The following is a 23912-nucleotide window of genomic DNA, read 5'->3' on the forward strand; positions in this document are numbered from 1 at the left end:
TGTATGCTTATTGCCTCCAGATGGAAGCATAGATGTAATAAAATACACAATGGATAATCTTCTTTTAATTTCCAGATCAAACCTAGTGTCTTGTTTTAATCTTGTTCTCCAATCTAAAAAGAACCAGAGCAATCATCTTCTAATCCTGCCATGGTGAGATGAACCTTTTGACTGTTTGTCACCCATTTTCTCAGCTCTATTCCTATATCTTTCCAAATTTACCTCACTTTCTTGCACAGGTTTACAGCTTTTTCTTTTAATTCAGCACCAGTAAGTAGGTCATCCACAAAAAAGGCTTTTAAAATTGTTAAAGAAGCCTCAGGTCTAGTCTCCGCACATTGAAGTCGTCACTTCTTAAAACACCTTATAACCATGTAAGACGCAGATTTTCTTTTATATGTTACTCTATTGAGTGTATACTTTTTTAAGTCTGTATCAGGTGATGCTCTCCAAAAAAATTTTTTCTAGCGGACCGTTGCTCACAAACATTCCAAATCATCCTATGCATTTTTGCCACATCTCCACCTACGGTAGATACCAAATCTTCTTGTATTTTCGGTCTCATAGTTTCACTATTTTCATGTACCACCCCATGATGTGAAAAATAAAATAATATCCAACGAATCATCCGATAAAGTCATATGACTCATTTCAATATAATTTTGCATGAGCGTAAGATATAATTCTCAAAACTTTTCATTCTTTTGTAATTTTTGTTCTAATTTGTAAAATCTGTTAATGCTAATTGACTAGATTGACCCAGAGCTGTAACTGATTTTTTCAGTGGAATACGTACGACATATTTTCAATGACGAGCTCTACTGATCGTTTGCTAAAAGATGTGCTTACATTATATGCATTCTTTTGAAATCTCCTCTTGTCCTTCTGAAACTTCTAGGTTCAAATAATTTATAATTGACTGATATCTAATAAACTAAGATAACACCCTGTAACATTTTGTGTCTTTCCAATAAAACTCATTTTTCTATTGATCAGCCACCCAACTTTGTCTTCTGAAGCATTGGAAGATTTTGACCCAATTTAATTTGTCCTACACACCATAGCTCATAAAACATTTTCACTCCTAGAAATAGATCAATCTTTCCAAATTTATGAAATCCTGGATCTACTCATCAAAGATGTTTTGCAATATACCTTGTTATAGATATATTCTGACATGGGATTACTCCAGTAATTTTTGGAACTACTATAGAAGATGTCTGTTTTCTAAAGCTCACTCCTCACATATTTTACTGAAGCGGCCTGGCTTCCAGTTCCAGCCAAAGTAACTTCTATTGAATTCTTAGATAAATTCAACTGCTTGACAATTTGGACAGCCTAGAAAAAATGGAAAGATGCAGTCAGAGAGTATCTGAAGAAAATGAGAATGGAACTATGGGAAATATTGGTACAGGACCGAAAGATGGAAGACCAACAAAAATCTTCGAATTATGAATAGCGTTGTATATTATGATGATTCTTTAGACTAAACAGGAATGTTTTAAATTTGATTTTTATATTGAAAAAGCTGGTGATCTGAAAACCGGAACAGATAATAAAGTAAATTATATAAATATTACATAAATGATTTAAAGTTACAGTGATTATTTCCACTTCTTTAGTAACCACCAAAGGTTATAATAATAATTTAATAAATTTTTAATACTGGATTTATATGATTTCATGCATATTATTACCCTACACTAATGTGAAATGAGCTATGAGCGGGTTATAAAAAGAATAAGCAAGATTTTCCGGACATTATATAATTTTCTATTATATTTTATTATTAGATTTTATTAAAAACACCTCAAAATGAATGCATAGACATTTCTAATTAAAAACAACATTTTGTAATTAACTAAAACTAATAAAATCCTTTTAATTATTTTTAATAATAAAAACATTCCAATAATAAATATATTCCAACTTTTAAACGAATTTAATTTTAATTTTGTGGGTTTAACGGTTAAATTTTTAATTTAATAGCTTGAGTAGAATTAAACGGATGTACACTTTCTACTACTTAAAATCCAGTATATTTCAGATTTATAAAGGGTGATTCATTTAGAGGTACTTTCTTTGATAAGGATTTGATTGGAGATCGTGCATGAACACTGTCAAACTGACATTTGTTCGCTTTTGTTTAGTATTTTTTGACATTTCATGATGGAAAGACTTAGCCCTGCACAGGGTCTAGAAATTATTAAGTTCTATTTTGAAAATGGGAGTTCTGTGAGGAATGTGTTTCGTGCGCTTAGAGCAATTTATGGTCCACATAATCGGTCTACTGAACGTACAATTCGCTTTACGATTAGTAAATTTGAAACCCAGTTTTCATTATTGGATAACACGAGACCAAATAGGCCACATTCAGCACGTACTGAAGAAAATATAGCGGCGGTAACGGATAGTGTACTCGAAAATAATGAAGAATCGATTCATCGCCGTTCTCAACAGCTTGGCTTCTCATATGCAACAACTTGGCATATTTTACGTAAGGATTTTAGTTTAAAAGTATTTATTTTTTTAAGCAAAATTCAATTAGTGCAAGAGCTGAAGCCAACCGACTTTCCGAGTCGTCACCGTTTCAGTCGATGGACTCTTGATAAGCTTTCACAAGATCCACTGTTTTCGAGAAAAATTTTGTTTTCAGATGAGGCCCATTTTTGACTTAATGGGTATGTTAATGAACAAAAACGCCCTAAAAAAACAACTGTTTGGTGTGGCTTATGGGCTGGTGGAATCGTTGGTCCATATTTCTTTAAAACAGAGGCTGGCCCGAATTTGGTACCTGAAATTGAAGCTCGTGGTCTCGGCGACATTTGGTTCCAACGAGATGGCGCCACTTGCCATACAGCCCGTGAAAGCATGGCTTTACTGCGATAACGATTCAGTGAACAAATTATTTCACGCTTTGGACCAGTGAATTGGCCGCCTAGATTTTGTGACATCTCACCTCTAGACTCTTTCTTTTAGGGCTACCTAAAGGCCAAAGTCTCCATAAATAATCCAGATACGATTGAGGCATTGGGGGCCAATATTACTCGAGTCATTTGTGAAATACCAATCAAAATGCTGGAACGAGTCATCGAGAATTGGGACTTCAGAATGAACCAACTTAATCGTAGTCATGGCCAACATTTAAAAGAAATTATCTTTAAGAAGTAATTGTAAAGAATGGTTCTTTTGAACGATAATAAATTATTTCAAATAAAATTAATTTTTTTCATTGTTTTTTCTTGTTGAAAATGGTATTTCCAAACGAATCACGCTATATATACTTATACTTGTACAGATAATTAAAATTTTTTAACAAACATGAAATTTTGGAGATCCATTTGTTTTACCACCATTCCATGGTACTTTGGAATATGAGACCGTAATGCTCAAATACCGGTTCAACTACTCCGGGAACGAACGGTGGCACTAATCGCTGCGACAACTCAAGACTAACCGCTAAGTCCCTAAGCTTTGCATAATGCAGGAGAACAGGATATGAGTTCGCTGATCTGGTTTACACATGGATCCAGGATGGAAAAGCGCGTAGGCGCTGTATTTCAGACATTCAGAGTGAAATCTTTGCGATCTTATTAAAGGTTTAAAGATGACTATCTCTCGGACTTAAAATTTTTATAAAGTTAATAGCAAAACCATCGTTATAGGACAATATCAAAATCATTGATGAATATTTAGATAACATTTAAAAGCAGCGACTAGCAGTGCTGCATTTTTGCCTTTTAATAGTATGTTCCCAAATACCTGCTGTTTCATCTTTTTCGGCATTTAAGATACCAATTTATCGCAAAAAAACGTATTGACATCCATTATTCACCATTGCCACAAAGATCATAGGGCTCTGGGCTAAAGATATTTGGTTCCATAACAATTTTTTTCTACTATATTATCCTAGTGTAAATATCTCGATTCGATTAAAATATTTTACTTCTTTCTCTTTATAAGCAATTCTGCTTGTTCATTGGCGGAATAATACCTCTATGGAAGGTTGTCACTCCATCTTTTACGCGGTCGTCCGATACTTCTGCCGATTGGTGACTTATCTCTTGCTATTTTAACGACACGGATCTCCTTTATTCTGCTTGTGTGGTTATTATATACTTTTTTTTTATTTTGTGTGAATATATAGCCAACTCGGGCGTTAAAATCATCCATAATGATTATATATTCATCATTTGAGGTCTCGTTTATTAGTCTAAATTGGTTCCTAGAAGTTTTCCCTTGTAGTGATACCTCTTACTATTTTTCAGAGGTATATTTACATTCTTATACTTGCTGTAAACATTTTCTATGTACTAACAGGGTGACTCCTTCTTTGGCCCTGGTGTTTTTTGCAACACCACTGTAAATCATCAGATAGTCATCTAGCATAATTTGACATAAGTCTCATCTAGCATAAATTAAAATTAAAATATTGTTTTGACTAAATTATCGCCGACTGAACCTGATATAAGGGTAATATAGTTCCGAACAGAAGTTACCTATAATATAGTTGACACTTATATCAGTATTTCTAGCTACTTTATCAGTGTTTCGTTGATAAAGAGATAAGTTGGCTCTATACCGTTCCAGAATTTTAATCGTTCAACAATCGTTCATTTACATACTTAGATCCTGTTTTTTTTTAAAGGACGTTGTATTGATGTTATTGTTAATTAAATTAACTGTTTAGTTAATTTATTGATAAAAAGGTGATAAGGTTCCGTGTATATTTGTAATGAACAATGTATCAAATGAATTACTATTACAAACTTCATATCTTTATGTTGATACAAAAACAATGATATATTAATAGTTTGGTCTTTATTACTGATAAGCATTTGACCCATATTAAGAATTTGCTTTTGTCCTCTTGACCGAGGATGTTTTCAATTTGTTGTTTATACAAGTTGAACGATAAGGCGTTCGTTTTTGAACACACGAGTCTTCTAAACGTCTAAACAAAAGGGAAAGTTTATTTTTGTTATAACTTTTGAATCACAACTTAAAGATCATATTTTTATTGTTAAATAAAAAAATAAAAGCTCTAATGAAACTTAACTGACTAATATTGTTATAAAACTGTTTTCAACTGGAAACTTTGAAAAATATTAAAATATAATATCATACGTAAATTATTGATTGTTAAAAATTGTCATCGAAAGTGACATCTTCTTTAACGCAAAAATAACTGACCGCACTGAGTTAGTCCAACATATCGGATAAATACCAAAACTCCAAGGTCATAAGGAAGGCACCAAAACGTCTCCCATTTGCAAAACAAAAAGTAGCATTTGACATTCCTGAAGGTATGTGGAAGGAAAATGTCATCGGAGAGTCGAGTAGCTTCTGTTCTTCTTCAGTGGGGTTACTGACAAAGAAAGAGGGTCCCACAAGGATCTTTGTCCACCACAGAAGATTGAATAGCGCCACCAAAAAATACAGCGTTATTACATGTAATAACGTTTGATTTTGTTAATAAAAAAATTAATAAAATTTATAAATGAGTGCAAAAAAACTGCTTTTTTGCAAATATCTCCGTAAATTATTTATCAATTTTAATTTAAAATAAAGATATTCTTGATATAAAAAAATGATATAAAATCAAATTGTTACCATGAATTATTGTTTAAAAAAAGCGCAAGGTAAAAATATGAGTATTTTTTCATCTATTTGTCATCTAGTAACCCCCACGTATGTCTTAAAAGCTTCAGATATCTGCGAAACATTTTTCCACCTTTTTTTATCCAGACTGGGCTAATTGGACGACATACCAATTAATTATTTTCACAGTACCAGAAAAATAGTACCTCTCTGTCCCAGCAAAAAACCATACTGATTGTTGTTTATTATTGATAAAATTATAATCACGATCGATGAATTACTCAAAAAACTAATAAATTCAGTTTAGAATGCGATTTTAAGTTTAACTAATAAGGAATTTTTAAACTTACAGTTTTAAATAATATTTCTTTACTCTCTAACTGTAATTTGTAACTTTCAATATTTGCAATTAAATACAAAAATATCAAGAGCCGACACAACCGTACAGTTAACAACCTATTTCAGGGCCGAACTCCCCTATAAAGCCTTCTGAAGAATATCAACATCTGCATCTTCGTTGAAATACTTCGACGAATGTCTGGTTGAACTTTAAATTAAATAAAATTATCTAAGTCTCTATTACCAATAAACATATCGAAAGGGCCTTTGATATGACACGAAATATCGACAGCCAACAGATATACTAGGGGCAAGTGTACCTGTTATACTTTCATATTCACATAAAGGCGCCCACGCTCAAAAATAGTGTGGATGCAGTTATGTAAAAAAATACATTTGTTTTATTTTAGTATCTCTTTTATATGATAAGATATTAAGTATCACTGTCTTTATATTTTAATCAAACAGTAACTACAATTACGTTTATACGAATATTATGTCCGACCTACTTGCTTATTTTGTAATAAATATTTTATGGACACAATCACAAAAATAATAGTCGGAATCAATGAACAGAAAAATGTCTTAGGAAATTTATTAAGAAATAGTGCTCTTACTTTTAGTAGTTTTTACATGTGCAATCATTAAATATTTGTACTTTGATTGAAATCAAGCATTGTTTTGGTGGTATAGGTCGGTTTTATACTAGTATACTGTGAAGGTTCTATCGAGCTGAGGTTTTAGTTGTCTAGTAATTTAATTAATTATTTTAGTACATCGCGTTTCATTTTTTTTTATATATAATGTGGGGAAAGATTTCTTTAAACAACTTGAGTCAGCTTAATTTGTCTTCTGTTTAATTTGTTTTAGATAGACCCAATTTACCTGGAGATCCTAAAGCGTTTTTAAAAAATCAGTTAGTTGCTCAAAATTTATTATCGGTGTTGTTTTGTATAAAACTTAAGAGGTCGCTGGTTAAATGATATTAGATAAATAATTATAAAGTAAAAATGTAATATTTTGTTTGTAAATCAATTAGCGAAAAATAGCAAATATAAGTTGAGACTTAAGACGGTCAGAAAAGAACCTGCTAATCGTTGCGTGTGGTCTGTATACCAAGGGGGTACACCAATAAATCACTCTATTGTGTTGCGATAATTGTTCTGGTAATACGAAACCGTACACTTGTTTCTATATTTGTGACCCAAAATACAAAAGAGAAGCCAAATTCTCCGTACTTAAAACATAATAGATGAGATAGCCAGTTTAACAATTTTACAGGAAGCAATATATTTTACCAAAGTCGTTAGCATACAGCATTGAATTAGATCACATTACAGTACCGTAACAGAAAAATATTAAATGTAAAAATATGAAAGAAATAGTACATGCTTTCCCAAACATTCTCCCGCGCCAAAAACGAATGTTTTTAAGAACAGCTGAAAGGATAAGTATAAAGAATAGACATAAAAAGATCGACATACTAATAAAGAACTAAGTAAGAATGAAATATGATTTGACAAATAAGCGGCGGTCATATTTTGACCACAGAACATTGTTGTATGTCGTCTGACCCTGTGCTCAGATTAACAACGCGTACAATGTCATCAATTAGAAAAGAATAGCGTCAAATCAGTAGAATTTTCGATCTTCTAAACTAGAAAGACTGTGTCATACACAATACCGTTGGCACCTTTTCCTATAAGAATTCCGTGGGGTGCGAAAAGACAAGAAGAAGAATAGCGTCGAAATCTCGGCGTGGTGTCACATTTCAAGTCTTCAATGACAGCCGGGAAGTAATGATATTTCGACGAGCTCCACGATAGGAAAATGCCAGTTTGGTGAAAATTGTAATAATTGTGCCAGTGATAAAACACGACTAACACAATCAGAGAGGTGTTGATTAGAAGGCATATAATGCCGAGTAGAGTATGGTATCAGTTCTTGTATGAGTTTAATACGATTGACAATTTAGGGGTAGAAAAATTAGCTCAAGGGAGCGCAATCGTCGATATCGGAATCGAAATATCGGAAGGACAACCCTTTGACAAAAGTGACTGAATCAGCCAGCAATATGGCTGCCAGGAGTTCCAATCTGGTTGAGACAGAGCGAGCATAAAAATTCCACTAGACTCGTGAACAAAAGTGACTAGATCGGTCAGCAGTATAGCTGCCAAGAGCTTCAATCTTGCGATAGATGTTCCTGTCTAGATATAACACCAGAAATGTATCACATACAAGTACAGAGGTCAGATGTATCTGTTCAGATATTTCATCATCCCAGGATATATTGAAGTACCACAACGGTTTTAGAAGACGTTTGACTAGCAAAAAGACATGGAAAATGAATAAAAACAAGAGGATAACAACAAAATACGACTGATTTACGCACGAATAGCCCTCTTTGTGCACGGTTTGTCAAAGGGACAAGAAGAATGAGAAAAGAAATCAGTCGTAGGATTCCATTTTAGGCCCAGTACCGTAAAAATGAAATATTCCTCTTTGTCAACGAGCAACATGTCAAAATGCGTAAGCCAAAGCCTGAAAGTAATTACAGATATTTGCTGACGTTGTCGATTTGTCTAGCGAAAAACCATCGAGCTTAGCGAGTGCTCACTGCAGAAGGTGAGTAGTATCAAAGAGAATCACTTGTAGCGTGATTCTGACGTAAGTCCGTCGAGATGGTTGCTGGCCCACTGCCTAGCGGAAAACCATCGAGCATTAAAAACTAAGCGTTACTCTTGTAGAGTTTATAAGCGAAATAAAACGAAGAAGTACCGTTAGTAACGATACGCAGTAAAAACTCTTGGAGAGGTTTAAAAACGAAGGACCAAATGTTTTGTATAAAACTTAAGAGGTCGCTGGTTAAATGATATTAGATAAATAATTATAAAGTAAAAATGTAATATTTTGTTTGTAAATCAATAAGCGAAAAATAGCAAATATAACTGTCAGTAAATTACGAAATTAACTAGCCATACTCATTATTGTTGTTTGTACAAAGAATATAGACTTACCTATTGAAATATTAATGTCGTATTATTCTTAGCCAGTGGAATATCGTTGGTACCCGCCGACGCTCGATGGCGAGAACCTATCACACACTAGGTCCGTTTGGTTCGCTGTCTTGGGATGAAGTGTTTTGAGTTGAGACTTAAGACGATCAGAAAAGAACCTTCTAACCGTTGCGTGTGGGCTGTATATCAAGAGGGTATACCAATAAATCACTCTATTGTGTTGCGATAATTGTTCTGGTAATACGAAACCGTACACTTGTTTCTATATTTGTGACCCAAAATACAAAAGAGAAGCCAAATTCTTCGTACTTAAAACATAATAGATGAGATAGCCAGTTTAACAATTTTACAGGAAGCAATATATTTTACCAAAGTCGTTAGCATACAGCATTGAATTAGATCACATTACAATACCGTAACAGATAAATATTAAATGTAAAAATATGAAAGAAATAGTACATACTTTCCCAAACAGGTGTTATAAGTTTATTAGTCATTAAATCTTTTACGGGTTTAATACTGTCAGTAATAGTTTCAGAATTATCAATGGTTTTGGATTTTTTAAGTTGTGTATTGGTTTTGTAAAACTTTTTTTTAGGTTTTTGTAAAGTTTAGGTTAGATCTCGCAGAGGGGCCGACCATCGATTCGGATCATATGCTAGTGATTATAAAATTTAAAATGAAAACAACGAAGAATGACAGGCGAAAAGCACAAATGAAGATGGGACGCAGGTAAATTGAAAGAGAAAGAAGTAAGAAGAAGATTTTTACAAGTAAATACAGAGATGCAGTTCAAAGAACTATAAATGAAGAAACAGTAGAAAAACAAGAAATAAACAATGCAGCAAAGAAAGTAGTTGGCAAAATGCAAAATTAAAGAAGAAATAATTGGTTTGACGATGAGTGCAAATTAGTAGTGGAAGAGAAAAATAAAACAAGATTGAAATTGTTAAGCATAAGCAAAGAAAAGGAATGAGAAAAATATAAAGACCAAAGGCAAAAGACAAAGAAATAATTTAAATCGAAAAAAATCAAAAAGTAGAAGAAATTATGAACGAGATAGAAACAGAAAATAAAAGACACAACTCAAAACCATTTTACCAATACTTAAAACTAGGTAACCAAATATGGTTATAGCTGTATAGCTACAGAATTGCAGAGGTATTTTGAAGAAAAATATCAAGAAACGGATAAAGAAGAAGAGAGAGAAACAATAACGAACACGGAACAAGATGATGAAGAAGAAGAATTGACCTATACAGAAGTAAAAGAGAAATTATGCAAACTTAAAAAGAAAAAACAGCGGGAGAAGACGAAATTTGTGCAGAACTTATAAAATACGGTAGAGAGGCTTTACACAAAAAGATTTATAAACTAATAAATAATATATGGAGTAAAGAAATAATGCCCGAAGAACGGAAGAAGAGAATTATCGTGACAATCCCAAAACAAAGAGACCATAGAATATGCAAAAACAACCAAGCAATTAATTTACTGAATGTAACAATATATACAGAATAAAGCATAGGAGATTACCAGTATGGTTTTAAAAAAGGAAAATACACGATAGTTGCTATACATACGCAAAAACAGGTGATGCTATGGTATGGTATGAGAAAAGATACGAGTACGACGGAGAAACACATATAATTTTCCTAGACTTTAAACAGACAAACTATATAGAAGAACAGTAATCCAAGACTTACAAGACAGTAATATACCAAATAAAATTATAAGAATGATAGAAATGACAATGCGAGATTCCCAAGCAACAATAGACACCGGAAGAGAAAGAACAGAAATAATAAAAATAAAAAATGGAGCAAGACAAGGAGATGTGCTCTCAATGTAACGGTACTAAATAATAGGATATGCAGACGATATTATAACCGTACTAGTAACAGATAAATAAAATACAATACATGAACGTAAGCAAGAAAAATGAAGAATAGAGCGGTACATGCTAGGAATAACTCTGCGAGACAGAATAACCAACGAAGACATCAGGAGAAGAACCGGAGTGACTGACATCATCGAGAAGATAGCCAGACTAAAATGGAGATGGGCAGGACACATAGCCAGAATGACAGATGGAAGATGGACAAAGAGGTTATTGGAATGGAGGCCAAGGGAAGACAAGAGAAGCGTCGGTCGACCACCTACAAGATGGACTGACGATTTAAGAAGACTCAATAAAAACTGGATAAGAGCGGCGCAAGATAGACGGGGTTGGAAACATGAGAAAGAAGCCTATGTTTAGCAGTGGACTCTTGAGACTGGATGATGAAGCAAGAAAAAGGAGACACAAATGACAGAACAGGTAATAGATACACAGTTTCGAGGAGGTTGAAACATTCAAATATTTGGGAGTATTAGTCATCAGAAGAAATGAAAGTGTAGATATGAAAAGAACAATTCAAGTGGCAAATCAGCATATTCTATAGAAATCAAAAAATGTGTAGAGATAAGAAGATAAGCCGAAACACAAAAATGAAAATCTACAAAACGACCATAAGACCAATGGTAGTATATGCTGCAGAAACATTTACATTAACAGCAAGAGAAGAAGCACAATTGAAAGTTTAGTTTTTGAAAGGAAGATTATAAGAAAAATACTGGGATCAAAGAGGAAAAACGAACAGGATGCAAAACAATGGATGAATCACAAAATACAAAAATGGATGGGTCAAGAGAACATAGCAATTAAAGTACAAAGAATTAGATGGTATGGACACATATTGAGAATAGAGAAGAGCAATCTGTTAAAAGTTGTAACGGAATGGATACCACCAGGAGAAAAACTATACGCAGACTTAAACTGAAAATAAGTGAAAGAGGACCATCCATTTCTCCTACTTACAGGTTTTTATCTTTTCATAGTGTAATTATTTTCGAACAAATTAAACACACTTTACTGAGTTGTTCTGACAATACTTACATTTCTTGTAAAGTTGGCAATACTCTTAACAATAAATTAACTAACACCAAAGACTCCATCCACCATATGAACCGTAGTGGAGTTCACAGATTGTCTAATTATGATGCTTCTTTCATTGACAGAACATATAGATCATTATCAACTTGATATGCAGAAAACTCCAAACAGAAAAACACTTCAATATTTTTCCACTAGATAAAAGTTAACAAACACCATTTGAACATCTCTGATGGTGTCACATTAATTCACAACATACAAGACAAAAATAGTTTACGTCTTAACCTGCATGAAGACTTGTAGATTGTTAACGACATGAGGACTAGCCCCAATTGCGTCAATCGTCACTCCTTCTTTAATCGTGACTTCATCCCTACACACAGTCAACTTTTCTCCTAATTTTTAGTGATACCAGTTCAATTCTGCTCAGTCATTTTAGATATAATTCCCACTACTTTATTACTGGGGTCCTTTTCTCCGCCTCTTTTTAACTAGCATTTAACTGTCTACTTCTTTACTAATCTTTACTAATACAGCATACTTCATTTTCTTTCATTTTTATCTACAATTTAAATATTTTTTCACCAATTTTGAAGTTACTCTTTGTGAGTCTTTAGTCTTTGACATTTTACACTTCAAACTTTTAGTGTCCTGTTTCCTTATCAATTAATTTCTCTATATTTCAATTTCATCTTTAGTTAACATTCTACACCAATACGTCCTTAAACCACAATTTTACTTGGTCCGCTTTTCTTAACAAAAATATTTTTATTTCAACTTGCTGGACTGCCCGGTAGAAGTTATACCTCTATACACGCGTTCGTCGTTACAAATTTATATGGGAGTCAATCTGCACAATCATTACATATGTAATGCTATAGGTAAGAGAGAGCAGAAAGAGAAAAAGAATTAGGTATACAGGTATATGGTGCATCGTTTGCTGTATTTAAACATTTGACCTATAATGGGAGTATAGTAATTACATGAAGGATTGAATCAATATTTTAATGAAAATATATATTTTTATTTTCATATATATATATATATATATATATATATATATATATATATATATATATATATATATAAAAGGAGTTGAATGCAAAAAAAAATTTTTACACATACTCTGCAGTAAAATTCATTGTTAATTTTGTTATTAATATAAAAATACAATACAATACACTGCCACATAATTCAATATTATAATAAAATACAAATTAAAATGCAATATTCATAAGTATTTAAAAATGACGATATGATGAAAAATGAAGATAACTCAATATGGAACACTCGATGCTGCTATAAAAGACAGAAACATACAGGGTAGGAAAACCATATCCATGATAAACGGCATTCTGTGGGACCAAATAATATCTAAAGCGAACAAACAACTCATATACAACACCGTACTTAAAAGTGTAATGACATATGGCAGTGAAGTTTGGCCAATGAAACAAAGAACAGAGAAACTGTTACTAGCAACAGAAATGGACTTCTGGAGAAGAGCAGCAGGCAAATCAAGAAGAGATCGGATACCAAATGAGAGAATACGAGAAATGATGGGAGTCAAGCATACAATAGTTGATGACATAAAAACGAAACAGTTAATATGGTACGGCCATGTATAGAGAATGCCAGATGACAAGATTCCGAAACAGATTTTGACGTGGACACCACAATGAAGAAGAAAAAGACGAAGGCCGAGAAGAAGTTGGAGAGAGGGAATTGAAAAAGAACTAGAGGAAAGAGAAATCCCTTCAGGCTTATGGTTAAATAGAGAAAAATGGCGGTTATGAGTCGGAAGGCGTCGGAGAACGCTGTGAACCGATAGTAGTAGTAGTATTTAAAAGTGACAATATACATAACTTACGCATATGTTTAATTTATCATGATAATAATATTAATAAAAAATAATAATATTAATAAATATTAAATATTATGTTTACAAAAGGAACATTTTTATTCTCGAGAGAGAAAGAGAAAGAAAATATATCTTCTGTCTTTTTCTTACCTATATCTTACATATGTAATGATTTTGCTGATTTACTCAATATATACGAATACACACAAATTTTCAACGTCGAACACGCGTATAGAAGTATACCTTCAACAAATGTTTGTGGAAGATAAAAATAAAAAACAACAACTCGGATTATGTTATAAATTTTTATTTTATTTTAAAATTTAGCATTTTTGCGTATATTACATATATTTAATAAGACTAACGTGGGGATTTTAAATATTTCAAAAATAAAAAAGGAAATTCATATTGGGATTCGAACTCACGTAAGAAATTTGCCAATTAGACTTGACACTAACGTATTTCAAAATAGACAGTTCTCGGTCATACAGTGATTTATTATAATTATTATTTTGAAATACAAAAGCCTAAAATAATTATGAATATTTATTAAATAATACAAAACATATTACATAAATAATAATATTATATATGGATATATATATATATATATATATATATATATATATATATATTTATATATATTATATAATATATAATATATATAATATTAAATATATGTATCTACAAAAGGAACATTTTTATTCCCGATAGAGAAAGAGAGAGAAAATATATCATCTGTCTCTCTCTTACTCATATCTTACATATCTAATGATTTCACCGATTCACTCCCGTGCAAATTTCCAACGTCGACCGCGCGTATAGAAGTATAACTTTTATTCTTATATTTAGTTATAGTTATATTTTTTATTCTTTTACCTTATTTTTCCTCCCTCCCTCATTGTCACGCAAACATAAATATTATTAACATATAATTATTGTTCCTTACTAAATTATCATCACACAACATTATTAACTTATCTCGATACGTCATTACTCAAATGTAATATAATGCAATAACTGCATTGTATCAATTATCGTTACTTTGTTAACTAATAACATAGATGGTGCTTTTTGAGTGTTTGCCAAAGTAGGGGGCAAAGTAGTGCCCTTTTTCGAGTAGGGAAAAAGTATGTTTCCTTTAGATGAAATTTTATAACATCGACCTTATGTCAAGACTTTAATAAATGAATTTAATGATGCTTGTCATCTAATTTTAAATTTTTAAACCTATTTCAGTAGCTAGTTTCAACTACTTTTTAAAATGTGAGTATTTTTTACATTTTTAGAAAGGTAACAGTTAAACTTTTACCTATATATTTGTTTGTAATTTTAAAGTGGAAATATTCTTGTATTTTTTACTGATGATTGTCCGACTGGACCGAAAACATTTTGGAAAAATTGGAACCCTTTTGGATAAATTTTAAATATTTAATATACCGTTATACACTAAATGTTTTTACTTGTCTGTATTTTTTTTTAAATGAAACCTCTCGTACTCGTATTCTTTGATCATTTGTTTATTATTTAAATTAGAAAGTAAAAAAAATGGTTTGTAAAATTTGGCTGTAGCAAATAAATATTTATAGCCCATTTGGCTTTAGCAATAAAATTTAAAATTCGTGTCTCATGTTAACAGTTATATGAGTTAACATTTTTAAGACACACAATAGGGTATGTGTTCCACTTAATTTAAATTAATTAAAATAAATTAATGCAGGAGGCAGTTTATTATAATCTTCAGTTAGTTAAACCAAACATACAGGGTGACCAACTTTTGTGATGGAGTCTGTTATATCTGGTATTAAAAATAGGAGGTAGTTGAAAGATTCTTATTAGTTGTAAATTATAAATTAGTACAAATATACAGGGTCTTTCATAATACTGGACCGCTAAAACTTATCAAATATGTTTCTTTTTTAACCCATTATAGGTCAGCGTCCTTTGTATAGACAACTAAAATTTTATTTTTTCCAACCCTCAAAATTTGTGTGAATCCAAAGAAAAACTTTCCATAGATATCTTTGTAGTAGTTTAATAGTAAAAGTTTCATCGAGCCTTTTTTATCATTAACAGGATTATTCTTTTTAATTAATGGTTATTATAAACTATCATTATCAATCAGCCAATCGCGTCCACTGCTGGACATAGGCCTCCCTCAGTTCTTTCCAGTGTTGTCTACACTGGGCCGCTTGTAGCCAGTTTCCCGCTACAAGTTTTATATCATCGGTCCATCTAGTCGGTGGATATTATAAACTATACTCATAAATAAATCTTGAAAATATAAATTATTGAATATTTATTATAAGTTTTATTTTACTGATCGATAAATAGGATACTGGTACTTAGCGTTATAAAAATTTGCAGTATTTCAGTATTCAGTTGACTGTGAGTACTTTCACAAATCGTATTTTTTATATTATAATTTCTAAAAAGTTTTACATTTTATCATATTTGAAGGGCTAGGGTGTAAATAATGGTATCTGACAAAATTGTCAAAATTAAGTTTTTGCATGAAAACAATGGTATATGCAGTTCTAAACAGGAATCTCATGATATTTCGTTACTAGTTTAAAAGATGGCGCTGTAAATAAGTTGCAAATGGCAGCTAAGTTTTATGATTCAGATAAAGACCCGGAATATATGCCTAACGATGACAAATCCAGAGGAAGGAGAAATTATAGAGGACAACCTGTACAAAATTCGTCCATTGTTAAATTATTTTAATCAAAAAATGAATGACATATATCAGACTGACAAAAATCTCTCCCTTGATGAATCAGTAGTTTTATGTCGTGGTCGTCTTTGTTTTATAATGAATATTAAAAATAAGCGCCATAAATTTGGTATAAAAATGTATGTACTTACTGAACCTAACGGATTAGTTCAAAATATGAAAGTTTATGATGGTAAATTTGATACTACCGCCAGAACAGACCATTCAAAAAAAGTTGTCATGGAATTGATGCACAAACATCTAAATGCAGGTCACTCGTTGTTTATGGACAATTTTTACATGAGTATGGACCTTGCCGAAACACTTATGAAGAACAAAACAAAACATATTGTACAGGAACTCTTCCAATCGCCGAATATAATAAAAATATGAGTGGTGTTGATCGCAAAGATCAAATGTTATCATACTATCCTTGCGAAAGAAAAACCCCTCGCTGGTACAAAAAATTGGGTATACATATACTACAAGTGATTTTAGTAAACTCGTATTTTTTATTTAACAAATATTCTGGAACAAAACTGTTAATGACTTTCAACTAGAAATTATAAGAAATTTACTACGCTCTCCTCAGAAAAATGTTCCTAAAACATTAAATAACTTGTCTGAACGGCATATTTTGAGCAAAATAGCTGAGAAAAATACAAAAAGAGAAACGAAACGTAAAAAGTGCAGGGTGTAACGTACCATGAAGACCGAAAATTACTCTAGTTGGTGTATTTTTTGTACTATTTGTTATCTATAACGTTCAAGTTGCTTGAACGTTATAGACGTTCAAGACGTTATATAAAAATTTAAAGTGTGGTGCTAACGGCGCGGATCTGCGTCCTTTTGACATTTGCTCCCAAATGTGGCATATAATATCTAGAACATCTAAAACATCATATAAAATACCAGCAACCAACTCTTATCACTGTTTGTTGAAACAAAGTTCCTAGCATCTGGCATGTTCCTATTAGATTACGTACGCAGTGAACCTGTTAAGTTAATAAACAATAATGGCTGCTAATTTAGGGTATACCAGAATACTAAAGTTATAAACAATAATCAGAACCTGTCAATCAATTATGGCTAACGCAAAATTTATTAAAATTGTGAATTATTACTCATGCATATAAGAACAAAAGTATTTAAAACAATTAATAAATTTATGTACAGGGAATATTAAAAAATGAAGTATGGTAATAGTACTTTTCGATTGTGATATTAGATTTAGGGCGATCCATTTAAAAATTTTATAGTCTGGCAAATACTAAATGAAAGTAGTCATTTATAATCAAGCCACGTAAGTGGTAAAATGTAGCCGACATCACGTGCCTATCATCAATTATAAGAAATTTTGAATTCGATCATTGACGGCGCTTAAGAAAATATGTTTATTGCTCGTGAGCACTTTATATTGTAACAATTAAATATTATATTTCTGCTTATAATAATAAAAATAATACATTAGATCTAGTTTATTTCAGAAAAATATTCAATTATTTAGTCTGTCAATAGAAAGAACACTAGCAACCGTGGATGTTGGTTTGGTCTATGTGTACATAAAGTCTTCTAAAAACATGCCAAAACGTGTTGATTTAGAAGAAGTTATACACCGAGTCATGCATTACATGAATCATATTGATACAAATAAAATACTCTGATCTATTATGTTTACGGCAGTTAACAGAACGAAACGCAGCTATCAGGATTCGAAGTTTATTTCTGATAAAAATTTAATTCTCTTGACAGTCAAATAACCAACAAATCTATTTAATAACGGAATTATTGAATGTCCTGACATTATGTCGAAATGTGTTTACATAGCAAAATAAAGATAAAATAAATGAATCAACATTTAAATCAGCAAATTTCTGCAAATACACAACGAAGCAAATACTTTCATTTTATAAATGTCAATAAAAAACTAAAAAAGGGAGAACTGAAATACAAAGTAAACATTTCACTTGCATGGTATGAAACAGGAATGATAACACAGACCAACAAATAGAAAATACTTGGTACTTGTGGAATAAAAAATTTTAAATATTTTTGATGCTCTAATTTCAAAAACGTCTTCATTTTTTATAATAGTTGCTTATAAATCGACTGTAATTTACATTTCGCTCGAAACGATATACATAAAGGCACCTGGAAATCACCAGATGGACTTACAGTAAATGTAAAAAATGAAGCTATTGTAAACTCAGCTCACAAATCGAACATAATAAACCTCCGCACCAGAAGAGGAGTAAATGCGGATTCTCATCACTACTGGGTCGAAAGTAGGGTAAGAGCTAGAATTTTAAACATTTAAAAAATAAATAAGTTCTAAATATAAATGATACAATGTTAGACTTAAATATTCAAACAAATATAGGGAAGATAAAATATAAACATCAAAATAGACAACAGACTAAAACATTAAAATATAAATAAAGAGTGGGAAGGGTGCAGAAACATCATGAAAGAAGTAATAAAATAATTACTAGGCATGGAAGAACAAGAACAAATACCTGATTTGACAAATAATGTCAGATTATAATCAAAAGAAAAGACTGAGCATATTTACTGATGCAACAGAAGCACAGAATGCGAGAAACAGAAGAGGAATATAAATACCTACTTAAGAAAGAAAAGAAAATGCACCGCAGGAACTTTAAGAACTACAAGAGCTAAGTAAATCAATAGAGACCAAAAAATTTTACCAAAAACTGAACGAAATCAAAAAAGAATTCAAACAAAAAAAGTGAAGAGATAAGCAGGGTAATTTATTGGGACAGATAAAAACTAATAGGCACAGCTAAATTATACGATAACTTAAAAGATCACGCGTATGACTCATTTCATTATTTCTTTGCTAGAGTATAAGAAAATAATGAACTTTAATTTTGACTTACCCTGTATTCGATACTATGAATGTTATCAAAATTAATCATTTTTATAGTTTTTGACTACTGTAAAACTATGGCTATAACAGATTGTTGCTTTTGTAGCATTTTTTAAATGAATCGCTTATTTCAGAAAACCTATAAGTCATAATTTTACCAAATTCGTTTTTTCACTAAAATGGAATTTTAAACAAACTGTAAATACTCATTTTTGTAAAGAAGCGCCTTCAGTCTGTCGTAACCTATCTACAGCGGTATGAGTTGGCGTGAGAAACACTATAAGTCCATGACTAAAGGCGTTTCTCCTAAAATATTTTTCACCTAATAAGACCGCTTTGCAATTAAATGCTGGTAACTTTATTACTAGCGGACCAAATAAGCGGGGATATATTTTACACTACCTTTATGAATAACATTTTACTGCTCTGTTCTTTCAATTAGCACTGCTCAACAAGTTATCGTTTATTGGTTTTAATATTTTATTGCAATAGTGCGAGTACGAAATTAAACAGTGAATTTATTAAATGTTAATTTTTTTTAAATTTTTTTCTGACGTATCGTATAATGTAGGTTTACTCAATAATAAAAGTTATGCGTTTACAAGAACATATTATGTGAAAAATAAGGAGTAAATACCATGTGTCATAATAATTTTTATCTCCTTTATACACACTTTAAAAATTTGTTTAGTAATGTATCTCTTGAATCCACACAATATTTGAAAAAGGGTTCATGCTGTTTAAAAATATCTTTCTGTTAACGACACTGTCATCGACAAAGTAGATCAAATTCAAACGTCATCATATTTCTCTTCTGTATATCGTTAAAAATTAATTGATGGTCGTGGGTTGTATTGGTGCTATTTAATAATTTAACAAAATACATAATCAGCAAAAATCTGATTTAAAACATGCGAACAATTTTTGCAATCACAATCAATGCAGTGTTTATGCTTGTTTAGCATAAACTGTTAAATAATTTATGTTCGATTGTTTCGTCTGTTGTACAACCCTCGTCCTTTTTAGGGTGTAGTAGTTGTATATAACTACCTATTTTTTATAGTAGTGTAGTAAAGCGGTACTTTAAAGCAAAATGAGTAATTTGGAAGAAAATAAAATACAGTCGAAACGTAGAGTGTTATCTCTAGAAGAACGGCGTTTAGTTATAAAAGTCGAAAGTTATTTTAATTTGAAAAAAAAATCCATTGGTCCATCCACATCTGTTATGGAAGTTCAGAAACGCACATGCGATGCTTGCGGTATCTCAGAGAGGACATTCCAAAGAATTAATAATATGAGTGAGGATGACATAAATAAAGTAAGCAAGAGAAATCGTCGATATCCAAAAACTTTAGATTTGCACCAGTCAATTAAACTTGCAATTAAAAATATTATATATAATATGTATTAAACCAAAGAGCATGTAACAGTTAGTGCTGTGGTACAAAAAATAAAAGACACGTAACTGTGTGATATTAGTTTAACAAGTTTGTGGAGAATGCTGAAACATTCAGGTTTTCGATATAAAAAGACAAATAATAGGCAAGTATTGTGTAAACTCTCTAATGTTGTTTCAAAACGCTGGCATTTTTTAAGAAAATGCATGAACAATAAAACGTCAGTTGTATTTTTAGATGAAACTTGGATTTTCGCTAAAGGAAATATGTCAAAATCATCCTGGCAAGATGTCACCACGAAATGTTATTCTTCTAGTTGTTCCGGTAATGGTAAACGCTACATTATACTTCATGCTGGAAATGATGATGAGTTTTATTCCTGACGCTAATTTAATTTTTTCGTCCACAAAGAATACAGGTGATTACCATGGAAATATGGATGCAAATATTTTTGAAGAATGGTTTGAAGAAAATTTGTTAAAAAAATTGGAGCGAACATACATAATAGTCTTGAATAATGCATCCTACCACTCAAGAGTAGAAGAGAGATTTCCTTCAAGTAACTGGACAAAAGAAGAAATAAAGTTGTTGTTGACAGAAAAGAAAATTTATCAATGACATATTTTTAAAAATCGATTTACTTCCAAGGTGTGGAGAGTACAAAATTTAAAAGAAATGTGTTACTGACCAAATGGGCCTTAAATATGGCCATGAAGTTCTTCGACTTAGTTCGAGTTAGTTTGGGGTATAGCCAAAAATTTTTATGATAAACATGCATCCAAAACAACAGATGACGCTAGCGTTCTTAGTTTTTGGAAAGAATCGCTAGAACAAATAAAGGCAGAACAATGGCAAAATTGTATTAGACATACGAAAGACATAATCGTTCAGTCTTTTCAAACCAAGCGAGTTATAGATGAGGTCCGGCCTCTAATTACTTGGACAGACAATTCAGATAGTGACGATTCTGATAGTGAAATATCAGACAGTAAATAGGACAAATCGTTTACTAAAAAGAAGCAACAAAAAAGTGTTTCGGGAATTCAAGTATTCATGTTTTCTCTGATGGTTTGGAGCGCAAAATAAAGACCACACTGTGTTAAGGTTTTTCTCTGCTTTGATTTCGCTCGAAACATTTAAGACCATTGACCATTAATTTCCCATTAAGGGTCATTCCTTCTTACCCTGTGATAGGGATTTTGCGGTGATTAAAAAAAAAATAGAAAGGTAGACCGTATATACACCATGGAAGAATATGGGCAGTTGATAAAAACTTAGTTAACTAGTTAAAAAGTTGGTAGCCAGAGTATTACAAAAAAACCATGTTAGCCGCGGAATCCAGTGGCATAATATTCCAAGGAATCAGAAGGTTCAACTAAATATAAGCCAAGTCATGCATTTTTACCACTCCTACGAGAACTTAAACTTGATTGTAGCATATCCTTTTATTAACAAATTAGCCAATCACGCCTTCAGGCTTAACAATAATAAAAAAATACGGTCATATAGCCTGAAGCATTGGCATATCGCAGTGGAAAGATTCCGATTAATTATAAGAAGATTGTTGATGTACAAAAACTACAAAGTTATATACCGGATGTAGAAACTATCCAAAATTATTATAATGCATTGTTTAACTGGCCCACAACGACCAATAATATACCTGAAGAAGATAAATGATCCTTTATACCGTAAAAAACTTTATAGTCTTAAAATAAAATATAGGGAGATTTATTAAAAAAAAACATATCTTAGATGTGGTACTGTGTTATTGAAGACCTATATATTTGTAACTAATTATGAAATGTGAATCTTACAGCTGCCCCCTATCTCCTATAAAAACAGATATACCTGACTTTATCACAAAAATTATCACTCTTTATAACTAGAATAATAATTTACATAAATATTAGGTTTATATGAGATATAATCTTTTTTGCAAACGATTTCCGGAGTGGAAGTTGGAAGTCAAACAGTAGTTCAAAATGAAATTTTCATTACAATCAATTGAAGCTTAATCCCGTATAGACATAATATTTAGCTTAAACGTGCTAAAATCAGAACATTTTTAGAAAAATAATAATACCACGTTTCCTATCAAAACAACAATCTATTTTTTTGTTAAAAAACTCTCCTGCTTGGATGTTTCGGTAAAACTCGGTTTTTGCAAAAACTATTCTAGAGTATAGTTCTCAATCAAAAATATTATAAAAAAATGTATATACTTACTTAAATTTAATTAAAAAAAAACACGTTAAAACTTTAAAAACTGTAAAACCAAACACAAAATGCTTCACTCTGTCCTAAAGTTGTTCGTTAAGCCGTGAACCATAAAATGGCAAACTTTTTAAAACCTAATAACAAAGTAAAAATTAGTATCGTTTTTATAGTACTATTTTTCTTTTTCGATAATTATTTCGGAATTAGTTCATTATAGTTAATCAGCTAAATATCTAAAGATATCGCTAGTGTTCGATATAACGTTACGGTTGGTCGTCTATAGCAGACGCGTGTAGTGTAGATCAGCACAACTGTTTTTAACGAGAGTCGATATTGCACTGAAGTATAATACTATTAGCGATATTATCATATATTTAAATTTAACGCTATTTAATGATTTGTTCATATTTCTTTCGTAGTGTAGAAATTGTTACAACTACATATACATATATACATTATTGGTCTGTTGTTATTATTATTTTTAAATACGTTTTTTTAATTGGTATTACGTTATACAAAAATTACTGATTATTACATAAGCTATAAATCTTATAGTTCTTTTGTAAACGTTTTGTTCTTACTTTACGCAGGTACAACACTGCTGTGCTCTGCCACTTTGTCGTGACATCTTTGTATAGAACCCTATCCTTTACCTAAAGTTCTCAACTAAGTACTGTGCTATAGATCAAATCCAGCAACTTTCTTTTGGAAATTTCAAGTACCTACTTAAAAAGGATAAGGGTTTCAATTTTAATAGATAATCTCCATAATTTATCATCATCATCAAGGTCTTTCAATCCTGATGGAATGTTTGCCGCTCTTACTTAGATCTCGCAAATTCTCTTGTTGCGGTGAATCACTCCGCATTCTTCCTATGCATTGTTAGAATTTATTGTATGACTTGACTTTCGTTACAATTTTCTTTCACTTATTTCG

The 23912-nt window shown here is 31.5% G+C and overlaps 1 protein-coding gene across 2 annotated transcripts in view; it reads right to left on the reverse strand.

Annotated features, from left to right (window-relative positions):
* LOC140432428 (ATP-binding cassette sub-family C member 4-like) overlaps window positions 1-23302 on the reverse strand; it is an 85495-nt gene extending 62193 nt beyond the window's left edge. For both annotated transcript variants that reach the window (XR_011949801.1, XM_072520324.1), the window contains exon 1: window positions 22986-23302. The gene's annotated coding sequence lies outside the window, so the exon portion shown is untranslated. The remainder of the gene's footprint in view (window positions 1-22985) is intronic.
* Between the last annotated feature and the right edge of the window lie 610 nt (window positions 23303-23912).

This window comes from Diabrotica undecimpunctata, chromosome 1, assembly GCF_040954645.1.
Source record: "Diabrotica undecimpunctata isolate CICGRU chromosome 1, icDiaUnde3, whole genome shotgun sequence".
Lineage (NCBI taxonomy): Eukaryota > Metazoa > Arthropoda > Insecta > Coleoptera > Chrysomelidae > Diabrotica > Diabrotica undecimpunctata.